This window comes from Alnus glutinosa, chromosome 2 (assembly GCF_958979055.1).
Source record: "Alnus glutinosa chromosome 2, dhAlnGlut1.1, whole genome shotgun sequence".
NCBI lineage: Eukaryota > Viridiplantae > Streptophyta > Magnoliopsida > Fagales > Betulaceae > Alnus > Alnus glutinosa.
Window position 1 is genome coordinate 34,550,370 of NC_084887.1, and position 18,150 is coordinate 34,568,519.

The following is an 18,150-nucleotide window of genomic DNA, read 5'->3' on the forward strand; positions in this document are numbered from 1 at the left end:
TTGACGACCCCTAAAATTGCACAGAAAGTGCAGATCCAAAAGAGAAAACCCTCTACATCACCCATGCTCCTTGCACCAGCCTGAGCCTCGCCAAAAACAAAAAATCGATCTTTGCTCTTAACTTTAAATATCTCAATCGTAGAGCGAAACCCACAAACTCCAAATCCTCAAAAGGATTAGAGGAAAACACCTTCATCTCTTGGGTTTGCAGAGAGCCACCTAGAGGGAAAAAAAAAAAACCAACTGCCCATGGCTCAGTGCCGAGCCGAAAACAAAACCCTCCCCCCCTCAACCAAGATTTAAAATGAGGTGGCTTTTAAAATGACCAATTGATCAAAATTATTATTTGATCAATCACACCCCAATGGTGATTTTAAAAGCCACCTCATTTTTTTATGGACACTTATATGATATTTAGAATTACTTGATTCAAAACTCAAGGTAGAAATTTTAATATATTTTTTAAATTTGATTTATAAAGAAAAATTGGGGTTAATTATATTTACTTCACAAACTGACACTCATTTACAAATTGCTCTCATGAACTTGTCACACTTAGCCCGCTTGAACTACCATTCATTTATCAAAATCGTTAAAAAAAAAAAAAAAAAAAAAAAAAAAAAAAAAAAAAAAAAAACCAAAAAAATTTTGATTTGGGGGGTGACAGAACAACGTTTGAGGGTGGCTCGATCATTGCTTATTTGTTTTTGGGGTGGTTGATTTACCTTCAAAAACTTTTTTAGAATAGCTCAGCCACCTCCTATGTGTTTTGAGGGTAGCCAATCGATTCCAAACATGGCTATGTTACTCCTTTTTCTTCAATGTATTTTTTAATCTTTGTATTTTTCTTAGTTTTAATTTTATTTTTTTTTTATTTGAAGGTATTTCCATCATTTTACCTCTAAAAATGAATATTCCTCGAATTTAACGTAATTTTCTATGCACGGAGGTAATTAATTAACTTGTAAATGAATGTCGGTTTGTGGGGATTATTATTAAGGTAATTAGCCCAAAAAACTGTAATTTTCATGCCGTGCCTAATTTTCTCGAACATGGGTCGACCTGACTTTTAACGCACAAGTTGGCTTGATCTAATTTAGTGTATTTTTAATTGGGAGAAAAAAATAATAATAAATAAGGTTGAAAATTTGATAACGTGATAAGGAATCAAAACCTTGGTCGGGACCGTGACTTCTGCAATAAAAACACATGACTGCTGTAAATGATCAAATATACTCTTCTCATATGTCCTCCATGCATGTACACAGAAAAGCTTTTCTTACAAATAAATCAACATGTGTAACACTCGGTCGCATTAACTCTATGGATTGGATTCCTCGAAACTTCAAAAGTTATAATGATTTTGTATAATTGAGATCGGATTAATTCGAGCCAGCTCAAATTAACCAATTTAATAAATGGGTCAATTTCTAGTTAAGCTGTTGAACTTATGAGTGACCCGAATAACTTATAAATTGAATTATTAATTTTTTTATTTAAAGTCATATACAAGTGAAAGCAATTCAAATGGATTGTATTTGGGCCAACTCAATACGTCCTATTTATTAAGAGGAATGCTAGAGCTTCGTCTGAGGTCATTAATTCGAATCTCCCTCTCCCTCTCCCTCTCCCTCTTGTGTGGACATGTCAAAAAAAAAAAAATTATCATTTATTAAATGTTTTATGAGGGTTGGGGCAAAAGCAAAACTAGAATTTTAGGAGGGGAGACAAAATAAAATTTTTGAAAACAATAAATTATTTTGGGAGGTCAATTTCATAAAAATACTTAAAATTCATAAGAAATTTTCAAAATTTATGACATTTTTTTTTAAATTTTGGGGTGGTCGAGACCCCAATGTTAGGGGTGGTTCCGCCTCTAAGGTTGGGTTAACTCAATCCGTCATGTTTATTAAATGTTATGTCACGTCACCCGCTTATTTAAATAGATCGTATTAAGATTAAGGAATTTAGCACGTTTAACTAAATGAATCATTTTCGAATTGATTCATAAGTTGACTCAACTCAAATTCAACACACTAATACGAATTATCAATCCTAAACATATCAGGGTGTATGTGTAATTGTTGGGTAATGATTAGTGTATATAGATGTACGTATATGTGTAAGGAATCTAACAATGATTTGGATACAAATCAGTAAAAAAAGAAAAAGGTAAGAGGTATTATTCCGAATCCGAACGTTACAACGTATGACGCGGTACGCGATTGAGTACGCGCTTTACGTAGTATTCTCACAATTCCAACGTATAAAAGGTACATGTTTTGGTTTAGTGCATTATTTTGAGGTTGATATATAGGCTTATATGTTTTTTAAAAGGTGAATAGCTGTATCTTTATTTATTGGCCGGGGAATTATCGATGATTGGACAGGCCCCCAGCAGATCATTCATTAACATCATTCATATCTTCTAACCCGGCCATCCCATGTGGCTTTTAATGTCCCCATAAAAATCGTAGCGTTGTTCTTCCTTCCTTCCTTCCTTCCTCTCTCTTTTCTTTTTAAATGTTCTTTTATGTTTCGGCCATATGTTTCATCCGCTGACAATAAATTCAATGGTTAGGACTTTGTTGACAGTATGAAACAAAAAAGGACCCAAATTCATACTGTAATTAGCTGGCCGGCCAAGAAGACAGCTCAGGTCGGCACGGCACGGCACATATGATCCTATATTCCTATTCCACGTTATGTGTACAATTCATGTAGTTCTTGGCCAAAAAAATCAAGTTACCAAGTGCTAGCAATCTTGAGAATATAATTAGACTTACAAATTTGCAATTATTCTGTAAATTCCTGGCCAAATAGCTGAGTACTGCCATAGATTTGACTTTCGTGAGATTCCCAAAAAAGAAAAAGGGAAAAATTGTATTTAACTCTAAAGTTTTTATTTTATTTGAATTTTGTTTTTGAATTTTCAATTTTAAGAATAAAGATCTTAAGTTTTACTTAATTTTTAAATTGGCCTATCTATCACTTTACCATCAAAATTAATAATTTTCTATTTGTCACGTGCGCAAGGGGCTATCTTAGTGTTAAAATTAATGTTTTTTTTTTTTTTTTCTCTAAAGCTTCAAATCTAGAAAATTAAAATGACAGAGAATATGTTTCTTGTTTTTTGAGTTTGGGTCTTTTTTGTTATGGATGATTTGACGCTTAATGATATGACATTAATATTAGGTGTTGATATAAACGCTAGCGTAGCAATTAAAACACACGTGACATATAATAAACGATTCATTTTGATGAAAAAGTGATAGAGTTACCTATTTAAAATCTGAGAAAAACTTAAGGACTATATTGAAATTAGAAATTCAATGACTAAATTCAAATAAAATAAAAATCTAAGAAGTAAATATAATTTTTTCCAAAAGAAAATCCATGTCCCATTTCCCAACTGACATTTTGTTCAACACCCTATTGGGCCTATTCAAATTCGTAAAAGAAGAAGAGGAGGAGGACGAATAAGAAAAGGAAAAAGAAAACATGCAAATTGGAGGGCGTCGAATTAGGTTGAAAGTTCCGAAATGTATACAAAATATAACGTGAGAATTAATCAGCCCAAAAAAGAAGACCTTTCTATCCAAAACAGGAAGCTTAATTTATTAACACTTGGGTGATAATTTGAGATCAAGATGGTCTACAATTATTTGTTTGAATTATAAAGAATTTAGACAGATAATTATAAGAGACTACTTATTAAACCTATCTGACCGGCTAAGTGATCGAACAGTTTAATTTTTATTTAGTCAGATAAATCACACAAATAATCTTTCAATAATTACCTGTCAGAATTTTTTACGATTCAAATAAATAATTGTAAACAATCACAACCCGATAATTTGCATGACAACCCTAAGATCGCCCCCTTTCCAGCTAGTTTTAGGTCAGCACAAACTTCATGAAACAAGTGGGGGGACATCTACGGGCCACTACCTAGCCAGGAGGTTCCTACAATTAACAAAAAAATAAAAATAACAAAAAGAAACAAGGAAAAGAACTATTCGATCACGAGATGTCCAAAAGAAAGGAAAAAAAACAATTGAGAGACTAATTCAAGTATAATATTAGAGAAATCCTATTTAGTAAATTGTATTACACAACTGAAATAATGTGATTATAAAAATTAGCCACTAATTTATTTCTACAAGTACTAATTAAAGAGTAGTTAATTTTTACTGCTATAGTCGTAGTCTACTGAATAATATTATTTATAATATTATAAAACCTCATTTGCCATGCTAACAAGTAACAACACTAAAGACCCTCACGGGGGTGCCCATAATGCAACAAAGAAGCTAGTTGAATGACCCACTCGTGAAGCGAAAGTCGCAAACAATACATGATCACGGATAATTCCACCACCCACCAGCCCCTCAGGAAGACCTTTTCGTGGATACAAAACCAAATATCCTTTCTATATTTGTCTATATATGTCGGAAGAACAAAAAAATGAATTTTTCTCTTTTTGTTTTCGCCCGTGTCGATTTTTTATTTTTATTTTTATTTTATTTTTAAACAATCAGGATATCTCCATTCATTGAAAAGCAAAACAACGACCTCAATGGCAAGGTCTAGGGAAAAACACATTCCCTACAAATAAGTTTACAGATCATATTAGGAGGATTCGCAAGCCAAACTTCATCTAAACATTTAACAGCAGCTTCCTTCGCCAAAGAGTGTGCCACGCCATTAACCTCTCGATTGCAGTGAGCAAAGTAGGAAGCGCTAAAAGAACTCAGCACTTGTTTTATACTAATTATCACATAATGCCTAGTACTGTTAAAGAGAGCGGGGAAGCCATGTAGAGATCATGAACAACCTGAAGAGCATCCCCTTTAAAAGGGACATCCAAATTAAAAACCTGCCTCTAAGCCAAAGTTTACTGCATGTAGTGCTGACATAATCTCCACCATCACTACAAAAAACTTTATTTTAGTCACGTGGTAGCCACATGGCGATTTCGCTATGCGGTAGATTATCCACGTCGCGATTTCACCCCATGGGTAATCCACCACGTAGCGAAATGCTTTACGTATATAATTAGCCACGTGGATTTTTATAATGTTGCTAATTAGCCATATGACAGATAAGCCACGTGGCTAAAATATTCATATTTTTTCTAATTTTTTCAGGGATTGAATTTTTTTCTAATTTGTTTTTTAGGTTTGAAATGTTAGCCACGCGGTTTATTGCCCACGTCGCCAATTGGCCACGTGGCACATAAACCGTGTGGCTATTTATTAAAATTATTTTAACTTTTTTTCTTTTTTAATATTTGAAATTTTAGCCACGTGATTTTTTGCCTACGTCACCGATTGGCCACGTGGCTAGTTTATTAAAATTATTTAAACATTTTTTTTTTATATTTAAAACTTTAGCCATGTGGTTTATTGCTCACATCACCAATTGGCCACGTGGCTAATTTATTAAAATTATTTTAATTTATTTTAAGATTTAAAATTTTAGCCACAAGATTTATTGGCCACATGGCACATCAACCACATGGCTAATTACCATTAATTTCTGAAGCTTCCCTCCAACCCATTTCTAATTTCCCTCCTCTTTAATTATCTCTTTCGTTCTTACTTTTTTCTAATTTCCCACCCCCCCCCCCCTTTTTAACTATTCTTTTCATTTTCCTCTTCTTCTTTTTTTCATTCTTCCCCTTTTTCCCACGCAGGCCTTTCGTTCTTATCCTTTTTTTTTTTTTTTTTTCCTTTTCTTCACAGAGAGAGAGAGAGATGGAAAAGGGAGACCTAGAGAGTTGGAGAGAGAGAACTGGAGCGATTCTGAGATAGAGTGGTTGACGACGATGCTGGAGTCCGGAGGGTCACGGCCCGACACCGGTGAAGCCAAGGGGGTGTTTTTCGTCTTTTTTTTTTTTTTTTTGTAGTTTCATTTCGCTTCGTCTCTGGTAAACATGCATCTCCACCGGTAAAACAGAAATGATGACGTGGTGACTTTTGGTTTTTGTTGGTGATTTTTTGGTGTTTTGTTGGTGATGCGGTCGACAGAAGATTTTCGGTGATTTTTGGGGGATTTTTTGGATTGGATTTTATGAGGAAGGAAGGGGAAGATATTGCCAGCCTTGAAGAAGTTTTTGGCGAGGGCCAGAAAGAAAATACTGGCACGAAAAAAAAAAAAAACAAAAAAACATATATGATTTTAGTGACGTGGGTTAGTTCCAAGTGGCTAAAAGTGCCTTTTTTTTTAATATATATATATATATATATATATATATATATATATATATATATATATATGCATTTAGCCACGTGTGAGTGGCACATAGCTAAAAGCCACGTCGCTAAGTAACCATGTGAGTGGCACATAGCTAAAAATTCACGTTGCTAAGTGACATTTAGCAACAACTTGACTAGCCACGCGGGACCCACATGGCTAACTACACGTGGCTAGCAGTTAGCGACGTGGATGACCCTCATCCACGTGGCTAACTCCCCGCGGCTAAATAAGAAGTTTTTTGTAGTGTGCATTTTGGGCTCCACCATGATCCGTTGATAGAAACATTTAGCTCCCAGGAATTTTTCCGTACGTCCAGTCTTGAGCGACACAGCCAAAACCGATATGGCGATATGCACCTCATACTCTTATTTAGAGAAGCATCCCAATTGATTTTTGTCACACCTGAAGAGGGGGCTTGCCATGAATAGTTAGGAACGGGTCCTCCACCTTAAGAACACTAACAGTAGGTAGAGACAGCATGTTGCATCGACAAAAGTCATAACAAGCAGAGACTGCCTCTGAGAAAAGGATGTTCGGATGAATGAACTTGCCGTCAAAGACCAGAGAATTCCGTCTAAGCCAAATTTTCCGAGCCACTATTGCCAACAGGTACGTCCAAATTTCTCGAGCTCAACCGGGTCAAAAGATATTCAAACAGCAAGATAAAATTCTCCCCCAGACCCCCATCGTGTATCCCCACACGTCCTGAGCACTTGGGCATCCCCAAAGTGCATGAAGAATGGATTTCTCCTCCTTGGCACAGCAAGGGCACAATTTATTTTGCACAACTATCCTTTTAAACAAGTTCTCTTTTGTTGAAAGAAGAATGTGGCAGGCTTTCCACATGAAGACCTTCACCGGATTTGGGACCTTGAGAGACCAAATAACCTTCCATACCTCACTCTTAGTGATTGGGGATGAGCACCCACCAAGGCTACGCTAATAGATTTCCTTCCCAAGGTGGTATGCACTACGGATTGAGAAAATCCCATTTGTGGTGCCCTGCCAGCTGACCAGACGATCAGGTGGGAAAGAAGGGCAAATATGGATGCTAGTAATTACTTGAGCTTCTTCTACAGAAAATATGTACCTAATCAGGTCCACATTCTAGCCTGTAAGGTCTCTATCCATCAGTGAATCCATGGTAGAATTGTCCGCAGTAATACTAGGGGGGGATTGAACAACACTTATTCAAAAAGCTTAAGCTAATAGGAAGAGATAAATTTAATCACTTAATCAATACTTTAAAACTCTTCATCACATTTGGGCTCAAACTACTTTTTAATAGGTGAGGCCCAACACGTAAAATATTTAATTGAAAATGCGATAAATGACAGAGTCAATGTTCGAATTCAAGAGCTTTGACTCTGATACACTACAAAAAAATCTTAAATTCTGGACAGTTTCAAATCTTCCAGAAATTGAAAAAAAAAAAACCGTTTGGAAAGGGGTCCAGATAGTTTTTTCTGGACGGTTTCAATGGGTCGCTAATTCGGGTTACAGACGGTTTGGGCCAAACCATCCACAATTGTAGACGGTTTGGCCCAAACCGTCAAAAAAATTCTGGATGATTTTCCCCCAAAACCGTCCACAATTTCTATATATATATTTGTGTTCCACTTCTCCATGCGATTTTTTTTTATTTAATTTAATTTAATTTTCTTATATATATTAATACCCATCCTCGCCACCACCGATCACTCTGTATTCCGGCCAGAGATTCGGCTGGCTTGGGTTTCGGCCCAATCCGGCTGGATCTATCAAATGAGAGAGAGAGAGAGAGAGAGAGAGAGAGAAGCCGTTGTCTCGTTCCCGTTGTCCAAGCCGTCATCTCGTTCCCGTTGTCAAGCCAGGGCAGCTTCAAGGTCAGCCAAGCCGTCGTCCCGTTCTCGTTGTCCCAATCTCGCCAACCGTCCAGATCCTGTTGCCTGTCTTCAAAGTTCAATCGCCGGCCGAAGACGAGTTAAAGCAACCTCTGGTCGTCGGTGAAAGTTGGTGGATGGTTTTGAAAAAAAAAAAAACCGTCTATAAATTTATAGACGGTTTTTATAAAACCATCTAGAAATGAAAATTTTCAAACGGTTTAGTTAAAACCGTCCATAAATGCCCTTTTTTTTGTAGTGATACTATATTAAATCACAACTTATCTAAAAACTTAAACTAATAAGAAGAAATAAATTTAATTATTTAATCAATACTTTAACAAAAAAGTTAAAAGCATCTTCCACTTCTTTCCAACAAGGTGATTATAGACGGTTTTTATAAAACCATCTAGAAATGAAAATTTTCAAACGGTTTAGTTAAAACCGTCCATAAATGCCCTTTTTTTTGTAGTGATACTATATTAAATCACAACTTATCTAAAAACTTAAACTAATAAGAAGAAATAAATTTAATTATTTAATCAATACTTTAACAAAAAAGTTAAAAGCATCTTCCACTTCTTTCCAACAAGGTGATTTTGCCACCTACACTCTTGAAATGTGATAGGTGAAATCAAGCTGAAGTCGAAAATCTTTAAACAATGGTTAATGTAAAGTAAAGCTCAAATTATTAAGCAATGTTCAAGTTTACCGCTAAAATAAATAAATAAATAAACGAAAAAAAAAAAAAAAAAAAAAAAAAAAAAAAAAAAGTTACTGAAAACACGTCATGTCAATCAGTATAAAATGGATGTTAAAAATAGCATTACACTACTGAAAAAATCTTTGTTTTAAATAAAAATGAAAAAGATTTGAAAAGCATGCATTGTCAATGAAAATAAAAATAACCAAAAGGCTCGAGTTTCTAAGCGTGCGCTGTCAATGAGAATGAAAAGATTTGAAAGGCTAGAGTTTTTTTTTCTAAGCGTGCGCTGTCAATGAGAATGAAAAGATTTGAAAGGCTAGAGCTTTTTTTTTTTTTTCTTTTTTTTTTTTTTTTTTTAACAAAGTAGCCAATCTTCATTAAAGTAAGCAAATTGATCCCAACAAGAGGGGATCTAGGAAGACAAAGTCTCCCTAAGTACAGCATTCAAAATAAAAGTAGGACACTCTTCAAGCCAAACACATCCTTTGATAGTATTTACTACAAATCGTTTATTAAGTCGGTTGGATCATAACTCATTAAAGGGTAATGTCAAAAAAATACTCAAATTTACACTCCCTCCCATGGGGTGGGGTTTATGTGGTGGTAGGCCCCACCGCATTTGAGGAGGTGTGTAAAGAGTGTAAATTTGGGTGCTTTTGTAACACATTCGTTCATCGAAACTCCTTACCTCATTTCGACTTCCAATCCGGCTTTGTGAAATTCAACCCATCCAAGTCATAATCGGGTTGAATGGGTTGGATGTTGGGCCGGTGTGTTTTTGCACGCCCCTACATATCGCACTTTGGTTCTTTTATTAATTTAATATGCTTGTTTTTAATGGTGAAAAAAATTAGCGATCTACGTACTAGTGAATCAAATTAAGTAACCACCAATTTTAAGATTTTCTGGCCATTTAATTAGGTTGTCCCAAGCACAATCCCATCTCCCACTTCCTCCTTGAATGGATGTAGCAGGAAGAGCCATTTAATTATCACTAACTTATAATTGTTAGATCAATTTTAATGTTTGGTCCTGTTAATAACTTACGATTTTTATATCAATTTGACTATAAATTGGAAGAGAATTGTACCTACTTGTTGGAGTAGGGGTGTATAGCACAGCCTAAAAATTAGGAGAAAATATTTCTTCTTTTTGTATTTCAAGCAGTAAGATTTGAATTTAATATGATTGTACATGAGTATTAGGCCAAGATACCTATCATTTTATTCAAAATATAAGACAAAAGAAAGCCATGGCGAAAAGCAAGGCATATATGATTTTTTTAGAATTCCTAGTCCAGCTATGTTTGAGCCTAAACCCATGCAACCTTGACTCAAACCGAAAACGATGAATTAATGGGTTTGTTTATTTGCTTTCCTAATCTTCTTATAATATCAAAAGTTTGTATAATCACGAAAGTGCAATATCCACAAACCCTTTAGCTCCAGGCTCCAGCCAGTTGTTGCAACCCAAGAGATGATATTCCAGGCTTATTGTCATCAGGAAATCCAAGCCATTGAAAGCCCAGAAGGGCTCTGGTCACTGGCCCAAGCCAACTCTTGGGCTGACAATTGGGGTTTATCTGTAATCAGGAAATCCTATTTTGGAGGCGAAATGGGTGTTTGAAATTCAGCACTCCAAATTCCAAAATCTCATTGATTTGGGCTGCAGAAAGATGAAAGCCAAGCCATCCAAGGCCCACCAAGGCCTGCGGCAACTTCTGGCAGTGGTAGTGCTAATACTCACCCATCTAATGAGGCGTTTGGATGACGGTAATCTTTAAAGATTCTTGAAAATCCTAAAAGAAGAAGAAGAAGAAATGTGGTCTTTTTTTCTTTTTTTTTTTAAAAAAAAGAAGAAGAAAAAGACAAGAATGTCCATCCCATACATTTTTTAATTCACGTCTTTTTCTTTTTCTTTTATATATGTATATAGGGTTCGAATATCTTCAATATTATGTTTTCTTCTTGGGTTTATTCCCTTCCTAGCCTTTCTATAAATAAATATCATTGTAATACAATTAATACATTTCAATATATTCAAGACGTAGCCTTTAACGCTTTATCGGTTTCTCTCTTTCACTTATGCTCCCTTCTGCTTTTCATATTAATCCCATCAAAAATATTGTAACGCAGAGAATAATCATGCTTGAATATTGAAAAACTGTTACAATTATTAGGGACAATACTTCATTATTCAAAATACCTATAAAATACCAAAAAAAAAATAAAAAAAAAAAAGATCAATTCCTATCCGGTGAGTCCATGACCACCACTTTCCCATGTCCTGCGACAATACATGTGATGTGCCCCGCATTGACATGGCCAAGTGCAAGGCCACCTTAGACAGCCACGTGCCATCGCGCGTCCAGAGCTAACGCGGCTTCACAGTTCACTCTGTGTGCACAATTTGGATTGACCTGAATTTGAGCCCAACTCGCACATACGCGATTGGAGATTGTTTTGATTTAGGTTTGGGATCTTCCAACTGATTTGATCCCACCTTCACTTTGGAAATTTTTCACTCATTTAGGCCCATCACAATCAATCAATCCAATCCAACCCAACTCAAGCTTTCATCTTCAATTTATGAAGAATATTGTATAGATCACTATTTACACAAAGTTATAAGCTCCCTTGATTTTTAATACTAGTTTTAGGTAGTGCATAACAGTTAAAGTAAACACGATAGAAATGTAGTTTATTGGGTATTATTATAAATAGTTTACATAAGCTTTTAAGATTGATTTTACCATGCACCTTCTATTTTTCTTATTTGAAATTCGAACAATTTTCTTTCCTCTAAGTAGGGCTACATTCGATCCGAATGAAGTCGATTATTGAATGTTCAAACTTGATTCATTTAATTTTTGAACGAGTTTAAACTTGTTCACGAGTTGCTCAATTAACTTATTCATTTCTTAATTATATAAAGTAAATATCATGTTTGTTTATATTTTCATAAATTCATACTAATTATTATTAAAATTTTATCATTTGAGTTAATTAAATAAATTAACTTGAATCTTAAATAATCTAATCTTGAGTTCAGGGACGGAGCCAGCAACTTTTATATGTAAGGGTCAATAGGCTAAATTTTTTGTTTTTTACCTTTTTTCTTTTTTTCAACCTGCTAATTTCTTTTTTAAGAAATTGTGGTGGGGGGGGGGGGGGGGGGGCGCATGCCCCTGCCGGCCCTCCCTCCCTCCGTCACTGCTTGAGTTTATATGTATGTATATAAATTCATTATGCACATATACAAATATAAATACATATTCACAAACACATTCATGTACATACAAATCTCTTAAAAATTAAACTTACAATAATAATAATTCAAGTTATATTTATCATTTTAGGAAGAGAATAACCTTTTCCTTAAAATAAAAATTGTAAAAATAAAGTTATACAAGCTTATTCAAACCAAATTGAATTTATATGAATACGTTTTATTTAATATTTAAAAATATTATTACGTTCATAAAGAACTAATTTATTATTAAATCAAAACTGAATAGAATCTAAGCTGCCCATCACTGGACCCTGCCTCCTCTAAGTCTAAGCCAATCTCGTGGCATGTCGCATACGTTAAAGTGATTTGGAAACATCATATCCCAGCTAGACTCTCTAAAAGCGTGTTGGCTAAAAGGTCACGTTCCTAATGTCTTTATCTAGAAGAAAGCGACGCACGCAGAGGCCCAGCTAGGTAGGGCCTTGGGTCCATGCCCCTCAAGCCCCAAACTTTTTTAAAAAAATAATAATAATAATAATAATTTTTTTTTATAATTTTTTTTTCTTTTATTTTTTTAGTTTTGACACCCTCAAATTTTTATTTTTATTTTTTTTTCAATTTAATCCCTCAAAGTCTAAAAAGCTGGCTCCGCCCACAAAGAGGTCAATATCATTCGTTTTTCTAAGGTTTGCCCGGAAAAAAATAATAAAAATAAAAATGGTGGTTTCTTATGAGTCTTATATTCTTACCTTCCGACTTCAAAATTCTCTTTCCCGAGTTAGCAGCTGCTGGAGAATGAGGCCAATTAATATTTGTGGGAACTGACCCACCAATTATGACCTCGGCGGATAGGAAACAAGCCATGACCCCTCGCCAAAATCATCGCCCATCTTCTACATCCATCTCCATGAAAATGATAGATGTGATTGTGAGGGGGTCTGACATAGTTGAATCTTGAAAGTCTTTTAGGGTTTAGCAAAAGCAAACCGTAGAAGAATATTTCCTTCTGTGCTCTGTCTGTGTTAAGAAAGGAGGAGTACGAGGAGTAGGATCCTCTCCCAAGTCTTACAAATAAAAATAAAGAGGGGTTAATATATATATATATATATATATATATATATATATATATATATATATATATATATATATATATATATGAGATTAAATAATAATAAAAAATCATCATAACCAAAAACTATTTCGTATTTCTTTGTGTAAGCAATTAATTTTTTGATTTAAAATTGCTACAAAAATTTAAAGAAGGTAATGGATAAGAGAACAAATAGACAAGGGGACAATACTTAGGGCATGTTTGGGTGATTTTTGTTTTTCAAATGTTTTTCAAATACCGATTTTTAAAATTTAAATTTTATTCAGATTTTATCTATTTTTTTTTTTTTACTTTAGCTCAAGTTTTTTAAACTATTCAAACATAATTTTTAAACTATCCAAACACAATTTTAAAAATAAATTCTCTCGATATTCATAATTAAAACTTTTTTTTGTTGAAAAAATCCCACGCTCAAACGAGCCCGAATTTATTATTTAAAATTCCTAGAAAATAAATCTCGAATTTCAATTTGATCTTATTGGGTAGGTTGGCTGTGGGAATGAGGGGCTACGTTTGGTACAATAAATAACTCTAAAAGAGTCATGTATCCCCAAAAATTAGGTAACACATTCTCCCACACTCTCTCTATTCCGTTATCTCTCTCTAAAAATATCATACTGGATTAATCAATAGAGGCTCTCCCCTTCCCTTGAGATTGATGATTTTCTATGACCTTTTATATATATATATATATATATATATATATATATATTTTAACAAAACAATTATATTTAATTGAATTTTTGTGTAGTGCAAGATAGATAAATATAGATTATGTACAAAGAAATATGACAATAGTTAAATCACTTTTATAGACGGTATGGTAGAAAATCACGGTCGTCCATAATTTTTATATGAACTGTGATCCACGAAATATTCTCTATGATAGATATTCTAACAAAAATAAAGAAAGTCTTGGGTGGTTTACCTGAACGGTAATGAACAAGAAAAAGAAGTTTTGGTTGTCTCAATTTTGCAATCTTGATTTTAGTTTGCAAAATAACCAGAATAATCAGTGGGTCTTCTTTTTTTTTTTTTTCTTTTTTTTTTTCTTTTTTTTTTCTTTTTAATAAGTACGATTAGAAAAAGAGAACAAAGCTAAGGAACATAGAAGGAAGAGGGAGAATCTTTTCCGACACTAGGAGGAAAAGAACTAGATAAATGAGAAAGGATGGGAATGCAGCCAGAAATTTTTTTGGTTGCGGCCCAATTTGCCAAATAATGGGCATAGAAGTTTGCACTTCGGTTAATTTTACGAGCTGTCCAGTTAATAGATGATGGAATTATGGAATGAATAACGGAAATAGTTAAAACAATTCTCCAGTCTTGAGTAATGGCGAGCAATTGAAAAGTTAGAGTAACTATAAGTAAATGATCACCTTCCAAAATGAAGTTAGATAAGTCTAAAGAGATCACTAGTCGAGTTGCCAAGAGAGTTACAAGAACTTTGCCACAAATGGAAGAACAAGAAAAACTGATAAGGAAGAAGCACTTGATAATAAAACCTTTGAAATATCTACAAAGTGCAGCTTGAATAGAAAATGTATCTCTAAGACATGAATTGTTGGGGCACGTTAATTGACTAGAAAAATGTTGGGAGAACGTTGTTCTTTCCTCCTCCTTTTTCTTCTTTTTTTTCAAAAAAAATGGTTGTGGCCTTTGGGGTCTAAAGTCATTTCGCATTCTATTAAAAAAAAAAGAAAAAAAAAAAAAGAAAATAAAAGTTGTAATCATCTGGTTTCAAACTCTGGATTAAAAAAGAAAAAACGAAAAAAGGAATGTGTACGTTATTTATTTTGTAAGATATACTAAAAATAAATAAAAACACGTACAGATAGTAGTAAAAAATAAAAAGTTAATGTGGAATAGAGGTCACGGTGCTCATTTATTTGTTAAAATGAAAGGTTACTGTGACGAATATCGTTAAAATCTCAACTTTTTTTCTTTTTTTTTTGGAACAGGATAGCATTTGCTATCATATATTACTGAAGGCCCCAAGGGCGAGTACAAGGAAAGAGGAACAAGACTTCCCTAAACCTTAAGTCAGAAACAAGTCTGACTTGAAGCAGTTGCCTAAATACAATTCACAAATATTACAAGGACCCCAAATAAAACACCTCTTTACAAATAAAGCCCAAACAATCAACATAAGAGGATTGGCCTAATCTAGCAGACACCAAATAAGCCCAAGAACATTTGTGCATTACATATAGACAAATTGTGATCAACAGTAGACACATGAGAATATACACAGAAACTAGCAGAAAATACAATCCAAAAAAGTCTGAGGGAGGCACTGTCTTCGCCGGAGGCTGGCGCGTGTACAACACGCGCCTCCCCCGAAAACCGCTAGCCGACAGATCAGCCACCCAGAGCCCCGTCCGTCGCCTTTTCCGGCGAGCGAACGCCAGAGCGAGACACCACGCGCCGGTAGAAGAGAAGACTTCATTGGCGCGTGACAATCACGCGCCGGCCACCATTGATCCCGACAGCCGGAAACAGCAGCGCCGGAACAAGAAAGCGCCGGTAAGCCCATCTGAGTGGCGCGTGTCTCTAGAAAGCCGATGGATAGCCGTAGATCTAACTTCGAAAATTGAAGACGTTTAATGCACAATACGCTCCACCGACGAGACAAAACAGAGACAATAACCCCCGCCGGACCTCTCGGGAAGGACCTCCTGCCAGAGAACAAGAAGGAAGAAAAGAAAAAACAAACACAAAACAAACTCCAAAGTCCAAAAGACTCGGATAAACAAAAAAATCTCTACTTTTTGACATGAGATGAAATATCTTAGCAGTTGAGGCCATGATTGAAGAATAAAGAGCAAGTTAAATAATGTCCTCATTATTAGCTAGCTACCAGCTTTATAATTATTCATACAGCAGTTTTTCATATCTTTGCTTCCGGGCAGTCGAATAGCCTTCCAAAGGCTAAACAGTGATCTTTCTCGGAATTCAAACTTTAAGGATGCGCGAAATAGTTATTTTATTAAAAAATTATTATTATTATAAATTGAAGAAAAGGAAATAGAATAGCCTTAGAATAGTCATTTCATAGTCGGCCATAAATATAACTATTCTTTTTTTTTTTGTTTAGAGTATATGTAAATCTAACTTTCTTTTATTTTTAATAAGGCTATTCAATTTTTTTTAATAGAATAGTTATTTTCTCTGCATACTAAACATATTATAAATGAGTTTTTTATTTTTTCTATTGAGTTATCCTCACCTAACCACTATTAAATGTTTTAGACAAATAAGCCTATAAGTTGTTTTATTAAATTGTTCAAATTTTTATAAGATTCTAACAACTTAATTATAGGGAATTCTCATTCATTGTCACTTATTTAGGCTAGGGAAACTCAACACCCTAAATGTTTTAGACAAGTAAGATTCTAACAACTTAATTATAGGGGATTCTCATTCATTGTCACTTATTTAGGTTAGGGAACTCAACACCCTAAATTTTTTAAACAAATAAGCCTATAAGTTGTTTTATTAAATTGTTCAAATTTTTATAAGATTCTAACAACTTAATTATAGAGGATTTTTATTCGTTGCCATTACAACTAGAAAACATTATCCGTATTACATCATTGATAAATTAGTCAAGAAAAATGCTCAAGTGTACATTTTATAACGTAACACTGAAAATTATTATTAAATTCAAAATTAAATGGTAATCGAGTAATATGAAAGGAATTTAATAACTTACCACATACTTTCAAGTGCACACTCTTTAACATAATCATAATTTTCACTATTACGTCAATAGATGTGCACTTGAACCTTGTATGTAGTACTTATTTGTCAATGAACAAAAAAGGGATAATTTACTTTGCAATACATAGCCAAATGAATCAAAAGTAATTTATTTTTCGCTCTTTCTGTCTCTCTTCCTTTCGAACATATACTGTTGAGATATGTTACATATCATTCTCTTATAAACTTATACGTCTTTTTAACAAATTTACCATTTCATGTGGGTTCCACATATACATCCTTGTAGTGAGTTTTAAGCTTTAAAAAAAAAAAAAAAAAAAAAAAAAAAAAAAAAAAAAAAAAAAAAAAAAAAAAGAGGCTGCAATCCCACTAAATGGGCTTGATTATCCGACGAAAACATGCAAAAAAAAAAAAAAAAAATGCTCCGATCGACATGAAAAAATATATTGCATGTTATATTTATTGTTTTAAACAATAATTAAATTTTATTAAATTATTTATTTATTTTGTTAGTTATACTTTTTAATAATTTTAATCAATTTTTATTTAAGTTGAACAAAATCTTAGCTCCGCTGTTGACTGATGCCCCGACGCATACACTTGAGTCCGCCCCTGCTTGGGATATTACATAACCTTAAGAGTAATTTTTTTGTACAATTCTTACACAACTCTAATTACTTTTTTTTATTTTTTATGATTAACCGTTGGATTTGTTTTCTTATATGTGAGCCTTAAACATTCAATGGTTGATCTAAAAAAAAAATTGTTACAGTCGTACAAAAAATATTACTTTAATCTTAATGGCCGGTGGTTTTACATACTGGATGAGCAATTTAAGGAAACCATTATTAAAATATCCACTTTTCAGCATTTCAAAAAGAAAAGAAAAAAAAAAAAAGAATTAAACGAACGTGGGGAAAAGCAGAAATTCGGAATTTAATAATTTTTTTTTTAAAAAAAGTAGAAAATTAGGTGGCTCTAAAGCACTGAGACTGGTGCCATAGCCACTTAAACTGATTGCCAGATATTATTTGTCACTTGTCTTTTAATATTGTGCAAAATCTGTAATTTTTAAAAATTGTAAAAAAACCCAAAAAATAAATAAATTCCTTGTTAAATTCGTATACTTCTCAAGCACGAAATGGAGCCCTAGGAGATCGGGGTAAACCACTCGTAACGTTCTCCGCGTTGATTGGAAGCTTCATTACCGTTTCCTATCTTGCTTGGATTTGGGTGGTCCAAAAGCAGTCAAGTTT